Genomic DNA, 23,638 nt, shown 5'->3' on the forward strand with positions numbered 1-23,638 from the left:
CTCATGCCTCAATCATTTAGTTTTTTTTCTATCTTCACTGCTGCAGTTTGGTCCCAATAGAGATTTCTTAAAATTTTCAAGTCTTTACCATCAATATCCATTTCTTCCAGCATTTTCATTAACTCCTCATGCTTGACTCTATCAAAAGCTTTGGTATAATCAATAAAACACATGAAAAGGTCTTTCCTCATTTCTATTGCCCTCTCTGAAAGTATTTGAACATTGAAATAGTGTATACGAAAAATGTTTAACATAATTTTACAGGCAAGTTTGCAAATTCAGCCTCAAAATATACTGCAAAATATATTCTATGTACATAAGGCATGAGAACAAGTATTTGTTACATCTGGTTTGGATTTAGGAAGCTTTAAGCAGCCTAACATTAAACTGGAAGCAGGGCATGTAGGTGTTCACTGCTGCTGGGAGCAGTGCAAGTAGCCTACAGTAAGTAACTTGGGAGTGGGGGGAGGAGGGAGTCTGGTGGGTCCACAGGGAAACTGGTAAGTCTGTGAAGTGGATTGATGAGTCAGTGGCAGGGGTGGTAGGGAACATTGCTCAGTCTGGGAGAGGTAATGGGGGGCTAAAAATAGCCTGGTTGGGGTCCTGGAGATAGGAACAGCACATCCCTAGGGCTGGAGTGAATGGCTGGACTTTTCCAGCCCTGGGGCTGTATTCTGAAGAGTTGGGTTAACCCTTTTGTAGATCAGATTAACCCTTTATCAATCTAAAGTTAGTTCACCTCCTGAGGTGAGTTCTTGAGGTAAGCAAACTTAGATCATGTGTGCCATATTTTCGGCAACTTAAGCCCTGTGAATACCTGCACAGCTGGGCATTTATATCAACCTATTCTTGGTTAGGTCAAGCGAAATGTAATGTTTGTACATACCCAAAGACAACTTTTAGAGAGAATTATATACTGGATATGTTGTAAGAAATAAACATTCCTTATTAAAATAAAACAATGTGAAACATATACAGCTGTGTATCATACAAATTAACACTGAGTCTTGGCAGATATATCTTAATTCCTTTCCTTTTATAAAAATTTCTGAGTAGCACAATGCTAAATATTGAATTAATATGCACATTGAAAGTATGCCAGCTGGTTTTTTTAACGCTACTTCCATGTTTTGTGTTCCAGTTGTATTTCAAAAATATAATCAAGAGTTCATTCAATATAAACCTATGTAGGACTGGTGTGAGAAATATCAAGGAAATCTAAAGCATCCTTCAATATCACAAGATAAATACTCTTGAATATCTTCAGCTGAGTACAGTGAATCCTCTCTTATGGGATACATTTAGTTTTAGACATGCATTTTCAAAGAGCTGGTAGTTTAATTGTTGGCAGGACTGATTGTTTTCTTTGCAGGAAATGTATGTCAGGAAGTGAATGAAATTACCATGTTCACAAAGGTGCAGCAGTTTACATGTTCAAATGAACAATGGCCAGCTTGACTGAGGACTTCCACTATAATTTCAAAAGCATTTTATTTGGGCACATCAATTCAGCATGGATCTTGATTATTTTCCTTGTGAAATAAATTTAAGCTTTATTTATAGGCTCTGGAATTAATGAGATCTCCGAGAAAAAAAACTGACTCATGTACAAGTGCTTTTAAAAGGTTTGAAAACTATAATTTAATCTTGTAATTTGATAAACCAAGACAAATGAGGGAATTGATAAATAGGTATTTCAATCACAATGCTACCATAAAACCATATAAATAATAAACACATGCCAGGTCTAAAAGACACATTCATTTCAAAGTGCTGATTTAATAAAAACTGGCAAGTTATATAGCTGATTGAATTACCTCTATATTTATATGTGCTGCTTGCATGCAGTGTTTTCAATTTTAGAGTAAGAAAACTGAATATGACAAAAGCAAAACCTTTTCATACTATTAACAAAAAGAGAGTTTCTATTAGGTATCTTTGTCATTAACCTAATCATTTTTTCATGGCTACAAGTCAACTGTTGCTAGCTTTGTTTCAGTAGTGGTTGTGAATTTTCTTTTGATGATTTAAAAAAAAAAAATCCTGAATTTGACTAATCCCTAAAGAAGTTTCAACTTTTGAGAGTCAAATATCTTCCTCTAACTTGTAGTCAGCATTTTATGAAACAGGTCCTATTGTTATGAAAATGTTTCTCCAGGCTTTTTGTTATGTGCTTTTATTTCTGAACCCGGCTGTTTCTATCTTTGCATTTTACTGTTCAAAGGTCAGGTCAAAGGTATTGAATGTTTGACCATGGCTATGTTGAATGTAAGTGAACCCAAGAATGGCCTTTCTGATTGATCATCTATTTAAACAGTGAGATTGTTATGCCTTTGGATTAAAATGTAACCCAGGGCACTAGAAGACTGGAGCCACTAGCTGTTTGGGAAATATGCATAGAGAATTCTCTATTGCTTGCAGTGTTTGATGTGGGTCTGAAATTCTGTGTGAGCCTTTTAGGTCTTCTTCCCATAACCTCTGTGAATATCTTTTCCTTTGTTTTTGCATTTTCTATACACATCCAATTTCAAAATAATTCTTTTAATACAGTGTAATAGTAAGGAGCTACTGTATGTGCACACAGAACAAATTAAATATGGAGCACTTAACACAGTCTTTCCTAAATGAAGATTTAAGAGAGAAACAAATTTTGAGATCATAATTTTAAATGGGGACTTCCACCTAAAAATTGAGATAATCTGATCTAAGAACTTGTGTCATTCAGTGTTAATACTATGTGCTATTTTTTTCCTGAAAGCTGTTCTTTTAAAAATACATTTGACATTTATGCATGTGACAGTAATAACTGGTCTTACATATTCTTTCCTTGGGGTTTAATGCAGTACATTATACCAAATGTAAAACAAAGGCAAAATCTAATACATGCTGAGAACATCAAGCAGAATAAAGATCAGTGGTAATGTTCACTCCTACCTTCTGCTGTGTCATTATTTTTGCAGTTAAGTAGTTATAAAATAGCATGGGTGACACTGGTATCTGTGCTTGTGCATTACAGTCTCACTTAATGAAACCTACTTGGATGTAACAACTGCTGCTTTTAATGGTTTCTTTTACTTCTGCAGACAAGATTAAGTCACTAAGAGGAGATAGGGCATCATTCTCAAATTATTAATTTAAAAAACTAAAAATGTCTTGAGCTAATTCCAAGGTGGTAGGTCTGGGAATCAGCAAGTTGACAAGGTATTTCTCATGGCTTTTAAAACTGGTATTCCTTTGTACCAGCCAAGAAAACAACAATAATGCTGTAAGTATCTTTTGGTTGTTTAAGTAGAATGAGTCTGATCCAGACAGATTCAGAGAGCCCGGACAGCTCCCACTGAAATCAGATTAAGAAGTAGTGATAAAGTCTTTGGTACTTTGTTTCAGAAACTGTCTTTCATCTTTGTTACCTGGTTCTTGGTTTTATTAGCATGGGAATCAGTCAATGGGAGTTTCAGGATCTGGTCTTATTTTTTTCTACTGAGAATGATGCAATGGCAATTTATAATATGAGTAGTCCTGGTCTTTGAATATTCTTTATTCCCACTCCAAAAATTGCTGAGGACATGGCTCCATTCCACCTGCCACAATCAGTTATGCCAGCCCAAGGTGGCTGCAGAGGTGACCACTGTAATTTGGTAATGTTTTATATCTATGTTGCACTTCTATAAATGGCTATACATAATGCTCAGCCATGGAGAAACAGACTTAATCATTTTATATATGTGTGTGCATGTGCGTGCTTGTGTGCGTGCGTGCACGCAAATGTACATAAACTAGTGTTTATGATTCAGGTGCATTATTTAAAGAATCTCCTCTTGGCTAGCTCGAATACATTCCCTACCCTGCCTGTCAGCTCCCATTCAATAATGATAGGTCAGCTTTTATCTCTGATCAGCTCATGGTGACAACCTCCATCACCTACTTAATAGATTTACAAACAAGCACCTCTTGACTTTCTTCCATTTTACCCCTCACGCTCAGGTTGAGCTCTACAAAATTACCTCATCCACCTTCAATTCCTATGTAGTATCGATGCTTACAGGAGGCTATTTCTGAGACCACCACGTATGATGCCATCTAATATTATCTCACTGTCCCCTTGAACTCCTTCATACATGTATATCCATTTCTTGACTTTTTCTTATACTTACTTGGCAGCTCCTTTGGGAAAGGGCCATCTTTTTGTTTTGTGTTTACTTTGTGCAGCACGATGGGGTCCTGGAAAAATCATGGAGCCAGGTCCTCAAGGAATCCATTTCTAAGCACTTGGCGCAAGCCTACATGTGCACTTAAATGTGACTAAATTTAATGTGCATTAAGTTGATGCACATTAAGCAATTTTTGGCAGGTGGCTACATGTGCAGAGACTTGGCATTAAAGTTAGCTCACTTGGTACTAAAGTTAGTGCCAATGACACTATTGTTAGTGCCAAGTCCCTGCAGCCCTGGCATGTGCCCCTAGCAGCTGGGCAGACCAGCACTAATGTTAGTGCCAGGTCACATCTACACTTGAGTTAATGCACTTTAACTAATCATACCTAAATTTGATATCTGCATTTGAAGATATCAAATTTAGACACAAATAGCCTAATTTAACCATTTTTAATGCATATTAAGAGCATGCACGTGTAGACGTGCACCCATAATGTGCATTAAATTAGGCTAAGGTGCATTAATGTATGTCATGTAGATGAGCCCTTGGAGTAGATAAAGGTGATTAGGAACAGTCAGCATGGATTCACCAGGGCAAGTCATGCTAGACGAACCTGATTGCCTTCTATGGTGAGATGACTGTGCCCAGTTTTGGGCCCCCCACTACAGAAAGAATGTAAATAAATTGAAGATAGTCCTGTGGAAGGCAAATAAAATGATTAGAGGGGTACATGACTTCTGAGGAGAGGCTGAGGGACCTGGGCTTATTTAGTCTGGAGAAGAGAAGACTGCGGGGAGATATAATAGCAGACTTCAACTCCCTGAAAACTGGTTCCAAAGAGGATGGACCAAGACTGTTCTCAGTGGCATATAATAAATCAAGGAGCAATGGCCTAAAGTAGCAGCAATGGAAGTTTAGGTTAGATATTAGGAAAAACGTTCCCACTGGGAGGGTAGTAAAACACTGGAACAGGATACCCAGAAGGGTTGTGAAATCTCCATCCTTGGAGGTTTTTAAAACTTGGCTAGACAAGTTTTCCATGAAAATTCTTTTTGTGATTTGATGTAAATGCCTTGAAGTGGAAACATTTCTATGAAATATTTTAGTTTCAATTAACAGTTATTTCTGATGAGAACTGGTTTCATCCTAAAATTCCCTAACAACTCTGTTATAATCTATTTTATTTAATAGGGAAAATAGAACTGTAACATTGGGATCAACCTGAACTGATTTTTTTTGTCTTGAATTTTCCTTTGTGGAGAATTTAGGACATTTTGGGATTTACTTCAGAATGAAAACAACTTTGTAGGTCTTCACTTCTTTTGCGACTGCTGCCTTGTGTATAGCCCTAGTCACAAGACAGGGATACTCCCCAAGTACTCTATCTTATTCTAAGACCTCTACATGCTCAAACGAAACAGATTCTCTTCAAAAGATAAAATGATATGACAATTTAGATATTGTCTTTGAATGACCTCCAAAATAGATCAGGAAGTGATTACCAAATTTGATTTGAAATGTATGTATTACAATGACTGGAAAAAAAATCAAATGAAATATCCTAATAATAGAAGTCGCCAGCATTGAATGAGATGAGAAATAGGGAAGAGATACAAACATTCCTATTCATAGGTTTATATTGTCTTTTCAATTTTCATTAAGCATGAAAGTCAATGAATACCAAGGGATTTAAAGTATATACATATATTTTTGCAAACCTAACAACAGTAATAAGCCACAGTGTAATAGGGTGAGAATTGATTTTTTTTCTCAAATTGGTATGTAACATTTTTTTCAGTATCCCAATAATCTTTCCATGATTATCTTTAGTTTCATAAGCATTTTGTGCTCTTTACCTTGAGCCATTTGATTTCAAAGCCTGATTGTATCTCTCCAACAAAACACACACTATTTATCCTCTTCCCACTATAGCTGGAACTCTTCAACTAAAGTGTTGCTACATGCTCTCCCATTTTAAAAACTTGCAGATCAGGACATTGATCTAATAGTTCAATAATGCCTTCTGTGTACTATTTTGTTTCCCCCTAGGGAAAAAAAAACTTTGCTTTGTAGGAACATCAGGAAACTCATTACTTTTCAATAGTGTTTTGATCCCAAACCGTGTCTAGGGGTCTTAAGAACAAAACCATGCTTTATGAAAGACAGCATGAAACCCACTGCTCTACTTACTGCTCTTCTTCTGGACCTAAATAATTTCCAAATTCAAAATGAATCATTAATATGAAAACTAATAAGATCCAGTAGGAATTTTTCTAAACAACTTTTCTAAAAACAAATCATCTGAAGTTTTTAATCTTTTCGTTTCAGGCCTGAGAGAGAATTCACCTGTTAATTGATAGACCAGCATGACACATTTGATTTTTTTTCATTGCTATAGTGTGCTGGCAAATGGCTCAAAATGTGCACCTGATCAGAATTGCATTGTCCTTCCTTCCACTTCAGTGAGTTTTTGATCCAGATTTTACTATACTCTGCTTTCCATTTTCCTATGACTCAAACAACAAATGTACAAGCAAGCATCCATGAAAGGAAAAATCATTTTAATTTCACATGCCCCAGACCCTATGCTGATACAACTCCATTATTAAGAACTGCATAGAAGCCAATTGTTGTTCACTGCAACAAGTTGTTTATTCATCTTATAAAAACTTGGAACAAGGCTACATACTCTTGGGCTCCATCTACTGGCACCTTTTCTATTTACTGTCTACACACAGTATATACAGGTCACTGCCATGACAGTCATCAAGTAGACAGTCCTGAAAATGAAGATCACACAGGAGAGCTGCAACTCCCTGAATATTCTCAGAGGTGAGGCAAGCCCCCAGAAGATATGGCTGTGGGTACTTTGTAAAATATAATATAGTATCTTCATAGAATATTTGCACATGTCTGTTTTGTTAATCCAGTCTCCAGTAACACAGTATACTTTGAACTAGTATAAAGACAACTGACAAGAGTATTGATCAATTACTATTATTATTATTCATTTGTGCTGAGTTAGCCATGGGATTTACAAGCATGTCTCCCTTTCAAGGAGCTTACACTTAAAGGGATAGGGCTGAGGTAGATAAAACCTCATCTTGTACAAGTAGCGTCTAATTTAAAAAATACATATGTATTTTATGGGAAATCTTGATTTAAGGACAGGATTAATAGCAAGGTGTTGAGTGTCCAAACTGAGGCATATGGAGGAAGAGTCAGTGACACAATTACTACTTGAAGCAGGAATAATATAGGGCTTGTGTAGGCATAATTGTATATTGATTTTCTTCACTCCCAGCACTGGCAATATCTCTGCTACTAAGGGTTATTTTTTTCTCTTCAAAATTATATTTGCTTACAGCATACACCCCTGTGGTTTCTCTGTCATTTCCTACCAGGCTACCTAACTATATTAATACTTTGCAAAGTGCATTGAACAGGTTTCTATTTGGGTTGTGGTATCCAATATCTTTCACAGAGAAGACCACAGAGGTCCATGCTGCTTTAATGCAATTTTGAGCATATGATAGACTATGGATGGAGAGAAGCAAAGACATTACACCCAAGACAGCTAACTCAGAACTGCAGTTCCTCTAGAGCTCTCCTAACACACAACAAATGCTCATGCTTGCTGGTCTCTGCTTTAAAAAAAGATCTAGATATCCATAGTTATTTTAAATGCAGAATCAGCTTAGATAGAAAGTATGAGAACAGTTAATGTATCTCACAACCAATCAGGCTAGCAAGGGGTTAAAAAACTGCAGCAGGAAGAACTGCCAAAGCTGTCAATCAGCTGCAGCTGTGGCTCCTTAGTGAGGGATTACTAAGAAAGAGGGCTGAGCTAATGGAAGAGGATGTATTTGTAGGATAGGCTGAAGGAGGGTAACTTGCAGTCCTGCAAACTTAGGCTAGGCTGTTTGTGAAAGAGTGCAGAGAGGCAGTGTTTGCAAGTAGAGTGCTAGAAATAGAGTGGACAATTTATTCTGAAGCCTAGTGTAGATATTTTTCTGAGCTCCCTTAGAAGGGAATGTTCTTACACGGCTAGGGAAGCTGCCTGAACAAACAGCTTGATGCTCCTCTGTAAGGAAGGGGGGGTTCAATAATCCTAAAACTATCTGTCAACATAAACACTGAGCACTGACAGAGAATAAAAACCCAAGGTTTATTTAGAAGGGACTTTTCTAAGAGCTGCTCAAGATGGCAGGGTTAGATTGTTAAAATCCAATTTGTTAAACTCTGACACAGTCACTAGCTTAAAACTAGGAAACTGTGACAAGGCGGCTTGTGTATTATGATGACTTATTTTCTGGTAGGAGCAGCTCTATCTGATTAGCCTGTCCTATCTATCTGCCTAGGGTGACTATCACTTGAGTACTTAATATCTAGAGGCATCTATTCTAAAATAGACACGGATACCTAGGCTGCCTAGTGCATTGCAGGTTTGTTGTGGTGAATTGCTATTGTTTGTGTGTTTTGTTTTTGTTGAATCATCTTGTCCAGTGTGTGACAAACTGCTAAACCTCTGAAGCTGCAAAAGGCTGTGAATAGCTAGAAATAGGTAGATTAAAAAAAAAAGTGGAATCTAACTAGGTCTGTATAAATCCCTACTGCATTGCTGTCTTAGTTCTCATAACTTATAGGAACAAGTAAAAAGCAGAATGCATCCAACTCAAAAAGGGTAGGTAATCCCTGTCCTGGGAAAGCTCTACTATTTTGAATAGACATCTATTAAAATATCAGCAGACTTCTCTCTATCCCCACCTTCTCCCTACCAGTCAGGCTTCCACCTGGTGTTAATCTAGGATATTTAGACAACCTGAGAGGTAAATGAACCTCTCATTCTACTGTTTGAAAGCAAAGCAGCCGAACACAAAACAGTCAGTTTTTAAATGGCAGGCAATATTAAGTCATGTAAAATTCACCGTGGAGTCCTCAGATCACAAAATTGTAGGGCTGTACCAAGCTTCGGTCACTGATTTGACTTAGCTGAGATTTGGTCCGATTCGGTGGCTGAATCTCTAAATCTAAATTGAATCAGGAGACCCTTTAACTCTCTGAACTGAATCGGAACCCTCCTAATTAATTTGGAGAGATTTGATGTTTTGGACACAGACACAGCTTTACATGTTTTTTTCTACGTACCTCAAGGTACCAAGCAGCGAATGAATGCTGAGATGGTGGGGCAGATGGAGCGTCCCATGGGAGCGTGGGGGCGGTCCCCAGTGTGCTCAGCAGTAGACCCGGAAGCGGACCAGAAGCACTTCCGGCCCACTTCTGGGTCCACCGTGGAGCACTCTGGGGGCCCCCTCATGCCCATCACAGAATTCACGAGCCATGCCTGGTACCTCGAGGTGTGTAGAAAAAACATTTAAAGCTGTGTCTATGACCAAATTGCTGATTCCCTGAATCAGCATCGAATCTTCAGATTCAGCCAAATCGAAGTGGGACAGCGATCCAAATCAACTAATCGAATCACTGTCCCCACTTCAGGCTGAATCCAAATCTAAATTGAATACGGCCTGTTTCGCACACCTGAATTCCCCTCATCTGTGCCTTCGTATTTAAACACTTATGCTTTGTATTGATAAAGGAAGAATTACTTGAGAGAAAATAGAGCTCATTGGCAGGAGATGAATGTAGATAGCAAAAGGAACTCAAACGCTCTCAATAGGAATTCTAGAGCAACAGTCCCCTGTCAGTGGCTCATGGGCAAATTGTTGCCCATGAGAGCTCAAATGTCAGAACCACAGGAAGCTGTTTTCCATATGTCTCTTTCTTCAGGGTGACTGGGGCAAACAAAGCATGAAGTTGCCTCCAGGGTGTTCTATGCTCAGTATTGATGCCAAGGTTGGGTACCACTGATTAAGACCTTTCTAATATCCCTTATTTCAGGGGGCTCGACTTATATTAGACCCAGAGTTAGCTCCGTGGTATCTGCACTTACCATCCTATCACTTTTTGGAGATAATTATTTGTGCCAGAAATGGCTAACTATGAGTGGAGGTTGCAGGAAGAGTTGCTTACACAAAAATGAACCACCTCCTCTCCCCATCGCCAGCTTTTTAAGTTTCCAGAATGAATTAGTTTTGGGTAGTCTTTGTTACACATTGCATCTTGAACTTGGGCCTTGGTGAGTGGGAAAGCATGATATTCTTTAGAAAGTACCTTTGCCCATTTAAGTCCTAATGGCATATATATGCAAGTAGGTAGTCATATGGACAACGCTAACTTTTGCTACAGTGGAACTAGATGACAGAGTAAAACTTTGATGGCAGATAATTACTCGTGGATCCACCATTCCTACCACTAAAAATTCTCTCATGTTATTGCTGACAAGGCCATCAGTGCATCACAGTGAGGTGAAATACCAAAGCTCTCACCTTGGGAAAGGTTTGTTCAGCAGCAGTCACTGCAGCTTACTTCTCTCCATAAAGCTTTATTTTGACATAACCAAGCTGAAAATATTCTGGCCCAAAATGTCAGAGTTATTTAATAGTTATCTCAGTCAACAGTGTTACCACTATCATAACGAGATGAAAATCGCATCCCAATATTAACACTTCATACAGTATATGTAATTCAGCCTATATGCTCACTTCAGAAACATTTGGGATGATATGATAACTTATAGGCATGACGTGATAACTCACCTTGAAAGAATATACATTCTAACTGGAACAAGTCATCCCTCTCCCTTTATAGTCAATTCCATCACTGTTCAAATAAGTTGGTAAAGATGCCCTTTCTTTTAAAATCATTTTATTAAAGCAAATATAATTTTACAGTTAAATGTTAAGAAAACAAATCAAAATTTAAAATTGATCTAGAGACCATCCAGATACATGGATACAAAAAGTGGATAAATGGGAAATACAACTGTTGTCCCTGCTTTCTTGGTAAGCTGTTTCTGTCTTCTCAACAAACGCTACTTCAGCAAGATGCTGTCTTTTGTCTTGGATTCCTCCTTAGCCACACAAAACAGTTTTGACTTTCTATGAAACAGAGGTGTGAAGACAGTAAAACATTTCATGCCTTTTAGTGCAACGTTAATTTGATGAAGTGGAAGATCCAGGCACAATCTCACTAAAATTAATGGCATGAGGTCATCAGTTCCATTACTTCCAAACCAGCTGACTCCTCCTAACAGAACAGGCTGCTCGTCTGCCACTTGGTCGTTTAATGTCTTTGTTCAAGATTTCCTTCCTTCCACCCATTACAGTAAACTGTATTTTTTTTCAGCATATGCTACAAAATGCTGCACTTTTCCCTAAAAGAACAGCATGAAAAGAAGAAATATAAAGAATGAACCTCAGGAGGAGATGGTGCTGAGTGCAGAAATGTTTCTGAATCAGATGAATTGCCTCAACACTCTTAGGCTGAAGCTGTATGTTCTGCCAGTAGCCAGAATATCAAGCAGTTCTTTAATGAACTGGGATTTTGTTAGTTAACATGAAAGAAAAGAAAGCAATAAAGGCATTTTAATAAATCTAAAATTCTAGAGAACTAGAAAGGCTTCCAACATGTACATCCTGGGCCTGAGTAGTCCCATTAAAGTTGATTTATTCATGTTCTTAAAATGAAGTACAAGCTTTTGCGCTTTGCTAGGGCAGGGCCAGACCACTCAGAATGTGGCAGGATTGAATCCTACAGCAGTTTCTTTGCCTAACTAGGCTCCCTAAACCTGGGAAAATATCTCTCCCAGTGCCTCTCATAGGTTGTCATCACTCCTTAGTAAAGCCTCCCTTCACAGCTAATATGCTGTTAAAGAAGAACTAGGGCATCTTAGGAATACCTCAATTCATTAAAACTAATGTGATGAAAGGAGACAGCCCAAACACAGAAGACAGCCACAACAACCTCCACCCAGACTCTAAATGTAAAAGAACACAGTGTATGTATTAAGGCACATTAGTCATTTAGTCATTTCTGGCAGAGAAATAGATTTATTATTTTTGGTTTACAAGAGCGAGATGCTTGCCAGTTCAAAAAAATAAGGCAGGTGTCATTTCAGATTGTTGGTAAGGCAACAAGGGATCTACAAATAGATGGAGAATTGGTGCTTAATCTAAAATACTGTGTATAGGAATTTAGTTCCTTTGTGTGTTTAATTAGGCTACAATGGTATTTTAGGATTAATTAATTAATTTTAGGATTAATTTATCCCTGCCCACTGAAAAACATGCAAGAAGAGGTTAAGTTAATCTTATAACACTATGTATGTACTTTACTATGATGTTTTCCCCTTCATGTGAAGAGAGACTAGCCTGTTTAGTATTTGCCACCCACTATTTACACATTTCCTTTTCTTTATGGTGTTTAGTGGGTGGTAGAACACGTACCTCTAGTGCCATGGTTCTCAACCTTTTTTGTACCAGGACCTGTTTGTAAAAATCAATGGCCAGTCCTAGTGTGTGGGGCAGGGTATGGGTTTGTGGGGCAGGAGGGGTTCGTGGGGGGCATAGGAGGCCTCAAGCAGCCCCTCATAGGCTGGAACTCTGCCAGCCTGCAGGGGAAAAGCCATGGTTTCCCATCTTTTTCTCCTTTAAAGGAGAATCCATTTTTATAGTTTATTCATGACCCTTTCATATATTCTTGCTACCCAGTTTTGGGTCGCGACTAACAGGCTGAAAAATGCTGCCTAGTACACAAATTACCCATTGTACTGTATATTGATGCGAGTGGCTTTGGTGAGTCCATCCTTCTTATCTGTTTCCACATTGTGCCTGAGTTGGTCTCCTCAGCATAGGTCTAGAAAAGAACTCAAAGCCTGAGAAGTGCTGGACAATTCACAGTTGCTAAATTTTGTACTGTTGTCAGAAAGCAACCAATGAACAAATGATGTTGAAGATCAATGCTTGTGAAAGTAAGACTTCCATGTTGGTGATATATCCCATTCAAATCTTTATTTTTTAGATTAATGTTACTACTGAAGTTGTTTTCCTCAGACTTCTAGTAGTGTCCTGCTGCATAACATTCCTACAGTAATTCTGATTACAAGCTAGAACTCTACCAAGTAATAATCTTCATTGCAGCAATTAGTCAATATTTTGTAAAACTTAGTTTCATAGTTTCATAGTTTCATAGTAGCTAGAGTCGGAAGGGGCCTAGGTAGATCATCTAGTCCGACCCCCTGCCTTAGCAGGAAAGAGCACCGGGGTCAGATGACCCCGGCAAGGTGCTCATCTAACTTCCTTTTAAAAATCCCCAGGCTAGGAGCCTGCACCACTTCCCCTGGAAGCTGGTTCCAGGCCCTAGCCGCCCTGACTGTGAAGTAGCGCCTCCTAATATCTAATCTAAACTTACCCTCCGCCAGTTTGTGACCGTTATTCCTGGTCACTCCTGGCAGCGCACGGGGGAACAGGGACTCCCCCAATACCTGCTGATCCCCCCTGACCAGTTTGTAGCAGGCCACAAGGTCCCCCCTTAACCTTCTCTTGTGGAGGCTAAACAGGTTCAGGTCCCGTAGCCTCTCCTCATAAGGCCTGCCCTGCTGACCCCTGATCATACGAGTGGCCCTCCTCTGAACTCTTTCCATATTGTCCACGTCCCTCTTGAAGTGTGGCGCCCAGAACTGGACGCAGTACTCCAGCTGCGGCCTGACCAGTGCCGCATAGAGGGGGAGGATCACCTCCCTGGACCTGCTCGAGATGCATCTGTGGATGCATGACAGGGTACGATTGGCCTTCTTGACTGCCTCCCCACACTGCCGGCCCATGTTCATCGTGGAGTCAATGACGACTCCAAGATCCTTTTCCGTCTCCGTGCTGGCAAGAGGGGAGTTCCCCAACCTGTAAGTGTGGTGCCGGTTCTTCCTCCCCATGTGCAACACCTTGCACTTATCAGTGTTAAACCCCATCCTATTCTCATCCGCCCACCGTTGCAACCTGTCAACTTATCTTAGTGCTTCTGAGTGTCACTTTTGACACAGCCCCTCTGACTTCACTCAGACCCACATTCGTTGGTCATCATGAGATGACCATATTAAAGATTAAGGCAAGGCAGAATGGCTCCTTATAGACCAGGGGTGGGCAAAGTCTGGCCCGTGAGCCAGCAGTGGACTCCATTTCCCAGGAACCCCTGCCTGTATGGCTGGGGCTGGTTTCCATGGAGACCCAAGCCACAGCTGCACTGTGATAACACAAGGCTGGGGTTGCCATGCAGACCAGCCCCAGTTGTGCTGGCAGAGTGCATGGCAGGGAAGGGCACGGGGGTTCTCTGGAGCCAATGGGATCTTGCAGCAGGGACAGTTTGGTCTGGGGCCAGGGCAGAGCTGTGATCTGCAGCCTGTACACTCTAAGCGGGGGCATGCAAGGCAGGGGATCATGGCTCTGCCCCAGCTCGGGACCAGGCTGTTACTGCTGCAAGAAGCCAGGGCAGAACCGCGATCCACTGCCTGCGTGCCCCTGCTCGTAGTGTCCAGTTTGCAGATTATGGTGCTGCCCTGGCCCCAGACCAAGCTACCTCCGCCACAAGATCCCAGTTGCTCTGGAGCAGCCCCCCGCCCTGCCCTGCCCTGCCATACACCCTGCCAGCGTGGCTGGGGCCAGTCTCCATGGGAACCCCAGCCTTGTGTTATCACACCGCAGCTGTGGCTGGGGTCCCATGCAGGCAGGGATTGCTGGGAAATGAAGTCCAGCTGCTGGCTGAATATGACATTTTGCTCACCCCTGTTAAAGACTAATTTGTTCAGACAGGCATAAGCTGCCATGGGCTATAACTTACTTCATCTGTAGCCTGCTGTAGTCAATGAAAGAGTGTGCCTGTCTGAACAAGTTAGTCTGTAACAGTAGTTTTCAAACTGGTTTCTGTGGAACCCTATGTTCCTGCAATATGTCCTCAGGGGTTCTGCAAAGAGATTGGGGATAATGGAAAGCTGACTGGGAGGTAGTGTGCTGCTATTGCTGCGCCGGGTCGTTTAGCTCTGTATCAGTCTTTATAACAGGGATAGGAGTTCTGTGGCAGAAAAAGTGGTATGAAAGGGTTCCTTGACTTCAAGAAGTTTAAGAACCACTAAGCTATAAGGTTCTACCCTGCCCTGCTTTCTGCCTAACTCAGACTAACAGAGCTACTACCTCTCTCTATTCATGCAAAAAATGACTTCTGCTGATCAGATTGTGTTGACATTTGCTCGCGTCTGGGTTTAGCACCTTTACTAATGTAAACCAAGGGTCAGAACAGTTTGGTCTTCATAGAGAACAACCATTAGCTAAGGGAATGAGGAAAATCATGAATTTTGTCAAGCACCATCAGATGTGGCTTCAACTTTTTTACTTTTATTTTTTAACTTTGTTTTTACAGATTTCCTCCTTTTATTGCTTTTCAAACACTCACCATGTGCAGGGTTATTTTCAAAGCAAGTAAACACATGGTCCTGGGCCTGAAAGGTGTATGAGGTGCCTTTAACATGATAGATGTTGATGGAAATGAAAGAGAGAAAGCAGAAAGGTGACAATAAGATCACATAGTTACCCAGTATGCTGCATGCACTTCCTGCCTTCCCCATTGCAGACAGCCAGCAGAAGCACATACTAATTTTAGGTGTGAAAGCAAACAAATAGAAACCCAGTCTCTTCATGAAGAAATAATAGGTTTGTATTAACTCAAAAAACCCTTTTCTGGCAAGCTATACAATTTTTTTCCAGCCTCAGCAACTTTCTTATCTATTAATTTATTCAGTGAATTCTCTCTCTTAAAAAAGAAATATTTTTCTTTTTCTCTTCTTGGATGCACATATCTCCAGAGCTAGCTGAACAGCAAAAGCTACGCAGTAGGGATCAACTATCCAACTCAAGGTTTCTCTTACTATTTACACTATTTTGGCTATGAGGAAACACCAGTAGTTAGACAAAAAATAAAAAGCTGCCAAAGGACTCTTAAATCAACAGGGATAAGTGAGATCTTCAAACCAAGAAAGGAAGCCATTCAAAGACACTGTCACAAGCCACATGAACGTCATTTTCCAGCTAACATATACCACTGGTTGCATGATGTCAATTTTCACTAAATCTTTATTGTGTACTGATGTTTGTGTTTGATCTTTCACTCCTTTTCAGTTAAATTATAAAATATGCCTATTCTTGCACGATAGTATGATGTTACAGTCATACATAGTATGATGTGAGCATATTACACATGTTGGGGGGAGAAATATATGTCATTTTTTAACTTAAGTTGTTCATTTGCATCATTGAAATAAAGTTTGATCCCACACATAAATTGGAGCAGCTTTTCACCCCTGAATGCTCTTTCCTTCCAGATTCCTGTGAAAGGGAGAATACAGTTAAAGAAGATTCCTTTAATTTTTTATTGGTATTTAAATATTAAAAAGAGAAAATCTGCTGAAACCAGTAATACCTTTAGCTGTGGGTTAAATGAACATGTCTTAGTCACAGATATTTTGAAGATAAACAGAACTTGTGGACAATGCAAAATGTTTTCTTAAATAAATATTAAAAATAGAATATAGATTTTGGCAAACGGATAGTCAGTTGTCCTCTTTGCATCTCCAAAGCAGGTGTTTTAAATTCTTTAGCGAATTCAAACAAATAAATATAAAGGGACACGGCAGCAGTTCTGCAGCATGGATTATGAGCTTCATAAAGTGCTTTGGTATGAAAATGTAGGAGTGATTTCTTTTTCTTTCAGTGCAGCCTATTTGGCCTATCTCTCCTCAGACACCTCAGCTGTTAATTGCCACCATTTACTGGTTCAGCAAATCAGAATTTACATAAGCTACAGATCTTCAATATATTGAAAGTAGTTAAATAAAAAAAAAATGACTAACATTTTCAAGAAACTGATAATAAGAGTTAGCATGTTTATGTTTTATGTGATTTCAGTACTATCCTCACCAAACCCACATTACTCACATTATGTAAGTGGGAAAATGAATGATTTGTCAGGGATTACAAGGCAGACAGTGTTGAGGTCTTCATTGGGACATTGGACAGGCCTGAGCAGCAAACAAGGGTGCTGCTATACCCAGCTCCATGCCTTCTGCCTTGAATTGCTATAGAACCGCCCATAAAAAAAAGATTTTCCAGCTTGTGGAAAATCCTAGGATTTAAACTCTTTTTCCTTCCAAACCAGAATGGAAAGGGGAAAAAATGCCTCATGAAATGCAATTTCAATTTTTTAAAAAAATGTTGTTTGGCGCCAAGTGAAACATTTAATTTTACCAAAGTCAGAACAGTTCTCATCTTAATTTGAGTTTTAAAAGCAAAAAAAAAAGGTTTTCAGATTTTTTCATATAAAAATGATAAATCTTCACTTGGAAAAAACCCATTCCAAATGAAAACATCCCATTCTAAACATGTTAAACTGTAACATTTCAATGTATATGCCATGTTTGAGGGAGGGGAGCGTTTCAGAGTAAAATACCGCTGAAATGGGCTATTTTTTCTAAAACTGTTTTATGGCATTTTTCATTGAAAAACAAAACCAAACCTCTATTTGACCATAAATGTCCAAGCAGCTCCATTCCACTGTGCTCGAAGTGGAGAATGTGATCCTCACAGACAACTCTTTAGGTGTCATATATTGACATAGCACGGCTGATGTTTTATACCAGCTGGGTATTTGCTCCTTAGGTTTTATCTTGAAAGGACTGTGTTAGCCACTTATCTCTGGATAGCTACAGTACTCCCACATAACATAAGAGCTAGCTTTTACTGGGTCAGACCATAGGTCCATTTAGCCTAGTATTGTCTTTCACAAAATGGCAGAATGTGGACACTGAGCAGGAGCGTGAACAAGGCATGTCCAGAATTTTCCTCCTGATGCACCTTTCCAGATATAGCTTCTAGCATTTCTGTATTGTATTTATATTTTTGGTACAGCTATTTCTAAAGTTTTGTGCCTTAACACATGCTTCAGTCTACAGCTTTCCAGGTGTAGCCAGCATTTCAATAAAAATAAACTGACCTCTGAGGACATAAGCAATTACTTTGTGAGGTTTTAAAATCTGTTTTCATCAACGCAGAAAGAAGACAACCAGAGTCTTTTTGTATGGGATTTACTTTCCTTAATGGAAGGTATATTTAAGGCCAAAGCAAGATTTTCAGTGTTTTATTAAGCTTTTTTTGTTTCATAACAGAACTGATTTCTGTGTACCTGTTAAAATGAAATAGATTTTTTTTTTGTTTAAGGCCATCATTGGAAAGTGGAGGAACATAATCTGCAAGTCTGAAAACCAAAGATAGGTGAGTAGATTAAGATAAATATCCTAATTTAAAAATTATTTTGATGGGGTGGGAAAGGGCAGCTCAGTATTGTCACCTCTGCAAACAACCCCACTACATGCATGACTGCTCTCATTGTTGAGAAGGCTGCACCCATCAACATTTACATTAGCCCTCAGCAGTTACTGTAGACAGAGCAGCTGTAGGAGCTTATAGATCCATCCTGTGCTATACTAGTTGTTCTGTTTTAATTGGAATGTAAAGATTAAAGTCTTCATTAAGTTCTCTCTGAGCCCTGCCTTCTTCTCTTATAGATCAACTGCTTGTCCTCCTAACCAGTGGACCAGCAAGGAACATCTGCAGCTCAAAAGAAATGCATATGCAACAGTGATCTTAGGATTAAAGGTCAACAGACTTCTTCGATACTGAGGATCCTCTCTCCTTTGCAGGGTGTCTGGTGTCTTTTACATCCCATTGTTAGAAACTCTATACTTCCTGCCAGCCTCTTGCCTCTTTATTCAGTCCAAGGGCTGCAGTCTTGTGCAGGGCATTAGCAAGCTGATCAGAGCTATTTTCACACAGCGGCTGTCCACAAGAGCACTGGTGCTGCCTGAGGCAAATAATCAGACCCTTCCCTAGGTTTCTGATTGCAAAACAGAGGGAGAGGACGACTACAACAGCTGCAGTGCTGGCTTGTTCTTGACAAATGGTCCTGTCACTCTTCTTATTGATTAGCAGTGTTATGACATTTCCCTTCAAAAGCACAGATGTGGCACAGGCAGTGACAAGAGCAGCGCTCTGGGAGGAAAATAAAGCTTGCTATTTTCCATTTTCCTTGCTGCATCTGTTCATATTCACAGCAATAGTTTCTGTGAAACTGACCGTCTGTATCAGGAAGTGGTAGGAGCAGGTGAAACCTTTTGTTAAAGGCAAATCCAGTTTGTCAGTACAAGGGACAAATTGCGGATAACAAGCCTGATGCTTACCTCACGCTGCTACTGGCACAGCACTGTGGTCAATGGAGTTTATGGGTGTACGTGGAGAAGAGAATTGAGACCAATGAATCTGTACATGATGTCAGTTTCTCATAATGCTGCTGGACCAAATTCTTCTTTCAGCTCTGGTAATACAATCCATAGGGCAAAGATGCACATGACACTTATACCATACTAAATCTGTAGTGTTAACGTTGGAACATTCTGTGAGGAATCGCACATTAAAGGTTTCTTTTCATTTTAATTTCTTTAATTTAACGTTTCTTGGCTGCACAGCTCTTACTTGCCGCTAGAGGGTAGGTGAACAGGAGTGTGGCCAGGAGCCAGAACACTTGGGCTCTATCCCTGCTCTGAGTGTGGGAGGGAGAGGGGAAGCTAGAAGCAGTGCATCCTGGGGTGCTGAAGGACTACAAATTGCTCATTTTATCTCCGTGGAGTAGATTGACAAGCTAGGTTGTACCGCCCAGAGCTAACCCTTGGCTGAAGCAATATAAGTATGCAATGCTCAGAGGGCACTTAGCACAAGTTAACAAACTTTAACCTATGGACGCTTGCATTTTAAGTGTCCTTAGTATTGTCTAATGTAACATGTAACCCTATAGTAACTCCAGCGAAGCCTTTGGGTCTGATCCTTAGGTTCTGCCCAGCTGCACTCTATGTAGATTTCAGGTGTTGGTTGCAGAGAAGAGGAGGGAGCCAAAGTCAGGGGAGGGTTATGCTCCCAACCAGATTCTGGCTACGAATGCAAATTAGAATGAATTCTGATGCAGGTACCATGCACAGGGTTTTATATCCTCTCAATCGCAACGCAACATCCTGTTCTCCCCTCCCACTAGCCTGGGCAAATGTAGGCTACATGACCATGTATACCCTCAGACTATATCAACTTCCACCATTTCTATATCATATAAGCCACCATGCACAGGACCCCATATCCACGGAATCCCTACAAAACAGTGTACCTAATTGTACTTATTTTTAACATACTCTTAATAAGTTTTATATGTTAAGGAAAGGCAAAGGACCCCTTTAACTCATGTCATCCTAATGCCCAAAGCAAGATTGGTCTAATAACCACTGTGAGCTCTGTCAGGATCACCAGACTACAACAGAAGCCTAGACATATTGCCTCACTATTGGGGGGACTGGTAGAAATAGAATAGCTAGCTATGACCCACTGCCGAATTGTAAGAATCCAGAACTAAGTCATTCACCCCTTTTCACCTCCAGAGAAAGTCCCAATTAACATCACTAGGACTTGGGGTTGAAGCCATTCATTTCAGTAAATCTACTCTAGTGTAGATTGTACCCAGCTGCATATCTCCATCATAACTGATTTCAGGGATGCAACAGAATAAGGTCACTCAGTATTTAAAGGTCATTGGGACTTAAATAAAATAACTGTGGTTCAGTGGGTCCAAGATGGACATAACAAGACAGCACCTTGGATTTAGCCAGGCTGTGCTCAGTGCACAGGACTTGAAGTGGAGGACAAAGGAAATCCAAAGTCACCTTTTTGGTTCTCTGATACTGAAGATCTGTATTAGAGCAGCCTGGAAACCTCTGGTTATGCTGTCATGAGTAATGAGTGACCTGAGACATGCCATATTGGGCCAGGGCACATTTGGAAGGTCCTGAAATCTTTTATCAGAAAGTTTCAGGATATCTAAGGTTCAAAAGGACCACTCCACCAGCCCATTCAGCAAGTGGCTAAACTGCTCATCCCAGCTGTCCGATATGTGGGAAAGTCTGCACATCTGAGCTTTGTAGAACTTCCAAGTATCTTCAGCCTCTCACTAGTTCTGAAATGAATAGCCATGGTCTGACCCTACATCCTTTTTATCAAGTATTAACAGTAATGACCAGAAGTTATTGTAGGGTTCTTTATGCTTGCAGTGAAACAAATGAGAGCAAATACGCAGTATATGCCCTTAATTAAAACCCATTTTTTTTCAGGCAGTTTGGACTGCCTATTCCTGCTTCATAAATGTATTGCTTACTCAGGAGTTTAATTGGAAGAGCATATGCATTTTCCAGTCCAAAATATTGTTCCTTCCTGGTTTGAATCATAAGTACCACTGCCATATTTTTGCACAAGAAATGCCTGAAAAGCTTCTGCATATTAACGCTGCAATTACATTTGCTTTTTGGTATATGTAAAGAATTCTTTTATTATTTGAAGCAGTAGCAATAGATACAGCTTCTTGTCTTTATACAGTATATAAAAAAGGTTACTATTGAGCTAATATGGCTAAATTGGGCTAATCCAGATATTTGATTTAAATGACCCTGAAGAAAAACACACACATAGGAGAAAAGTGCGGGTTTGCAGTCCCATAAGCTGTAGACTGCAAAGTAAACTGACAATGGAAAGCATAGCAGTGAATATGTTTTGCTGCTGAGAATTCATACATCTTTCAATATATTTTGTAGGAAAAAGATATATATATGGTGGGGGGGAGGGGAGAAGGAGAAAAATGCAACATTTTGTACCCTCGGGCAATGCAATGTAGATTAATATGAGTTAAATGGAACGTGACCAATATGTAAGACATTTGGTTTGTATCCTGTGAAACTGAAGAAGAGGTCATTTCCCTTGCAAGCAAAGCCAGCCTTAGGCTACAGGCTCTAGTCGTCTCTATGATTGCCATGGGCCACCTCTCTTAATGTACTAGAGTATCCCAGAAAGGTTTCTATTACATTAATGTTGCCATTCTTTGGAAAAAGCCTCCATTAGTTCAAACATAAATATATATTGTGAAGGGCAGGTACACTTATTGTAGTGTAATATTTTCCCAGCAGGTATTATTCATGCAAGAAAACAGTTACAGTAATCCTCCACTGTATAGTATATTGGGATTATGCAAAGTATTAATTATACCACAGTTGCCAGCATTTTAACTTTTTTTTTTCTATAAGAAAAATTTTCTGGCTAGACTAGGGACCAGAAGCTACCTTAAGTGTGTAGATGAAATGGCAGCAGCCCAGGAATGCAGGCTCCACTGAAGGAAAAAAAAAGTGGCAAGCCTTATTTTTTCCCCTTCTCCAGGAGCCTGCCTGCATGACCTGCGTAGGGACCTGGTCCTTCTCTCCACGGCTGCGGTGCTCCCCGGGACCACCTGAGCAAGGTGCCTGTGGGCAAGTGCCTCCTGGGCAGATCCACCGCTGCCATGGAGGGAAGCACCAGTGCTCCCCCTGCCCCCAACCACCAGCCCAGGGACTGCTCCACCTGCTGGCAGCCCTCCCTCCGCTCCCCACTGCCAGAGAGGCAGGTAAGACACAGGTGTACACAACAAGGGGGTTTACTTCACCCTAAATTAAAGTGGTGTTTTTAAAAACCCACCACTTCAATTTAGGGCAAAGTAAGCCCCCATTTTGTCTACACATGCCCTTAAAGCACATAAATGCCTAATAGCTGTGCCGTCACACAGAAATTCAGAGACAAAACAAGGAACAGAACCCATGAGCCCCAGCTGCTCACAGCTGCCTGGTTTGTTGGATGCAGCTATGCTCCTTGAAGTTCTGCTTTACCTGACCCAAATCCTACCTGCTACCTGCTCTGCTCTGCATAGAGAACACAAATCAAGTAGAAGTGTATTCAGGAGAACATATCAAGCGCAGGAGCTCAACTTTGGTATTTACACCTCCATCCACCTCCCTTATTATGGTTTATTTCCTAGCCTTCTCAACATGGCCTGAAGAAATTTCCCAAAAGCACAATTCCAACAAATAACTTGTATGTGACTTTCATCCTCTTAAACTTCAGAAAAAAATACCTGTCATTTCTTTGGCAGTCATCCATTTGGGTCTGTGGGCAATATCATTCAGGAATGTTTGGTAGCTATAACAACAACATGTTCTGAAATAGTTATACTCATTTGTTTGACTAGATGACAGGGAGGAACAAATAAAGGTCACTTTCTTTCTTGCTTGCTTGCTTGCTTGCTTTCTTTATTTTAAGGAAAAAATATTCCTAAAAAATGTATTCCCAGAAGAAAATGTTTAGAAATATTAAAATAATATTAAGAAAACTTCTAGCTCTAAATCTAAGGCAGTAGAAAAAACTTATATGAAGGGCCTTTGGACACACAGGAGAAAATTGTTCTCAGGTCCAGCTGGCAAAGGCATCTAGAAGATTTGCAACCAATAGTTGAGGGCATGGAGAAAAATAGCAGCCCTGAGCAATTTGGTACTCCATCTACAGTAAATGTGAATGCAGTAAGGAAATCCCCATGCCATCTCCAGCTGCTACGCCATTTTTCTCTTGATCTAGGGATGATGTGGCCATGAGGATAGCTCTGT

The 23,638-nt window shown here is 40.1% G+C and overlaps 1 long non-coding RNA gene across 1 annotated transcript; it reads left to right on the top strand.

The window, feature by feature from the left end:
• Positions 1–6,887: 6,887 nt before the first annotated feature.
• LOC149864767 (uncharacterized) lies at positions 6,888–23,246 on the top strand. The gene is made up of 3 exons (XR_016442628.1): positions 6,888–6,987; positions 18,309–18,362; positions 18,656–23,246. It is a non-coding gene; the product is annotated as an uncharacterized LOC149864767 (long non-coding RNA).
• The last annotated feature ends 392 nt before the right edge of the window (positions 23,247–23,638 follow it).

This window comes from Crocodylus siamensis, chromosome 5 (genome assembly GCF_052110815.1).
Source record: "Crocodylus siamensis isolate JL-2025a chromosome 5, ASM5211081v1, whole genome shotgun sequence".
Lineage (NCBI taxonomy): Eukaryota > Metazoa > Chordata > Crocodylia > Crocodylidae > Crocodylus > Crocodylus siamensis.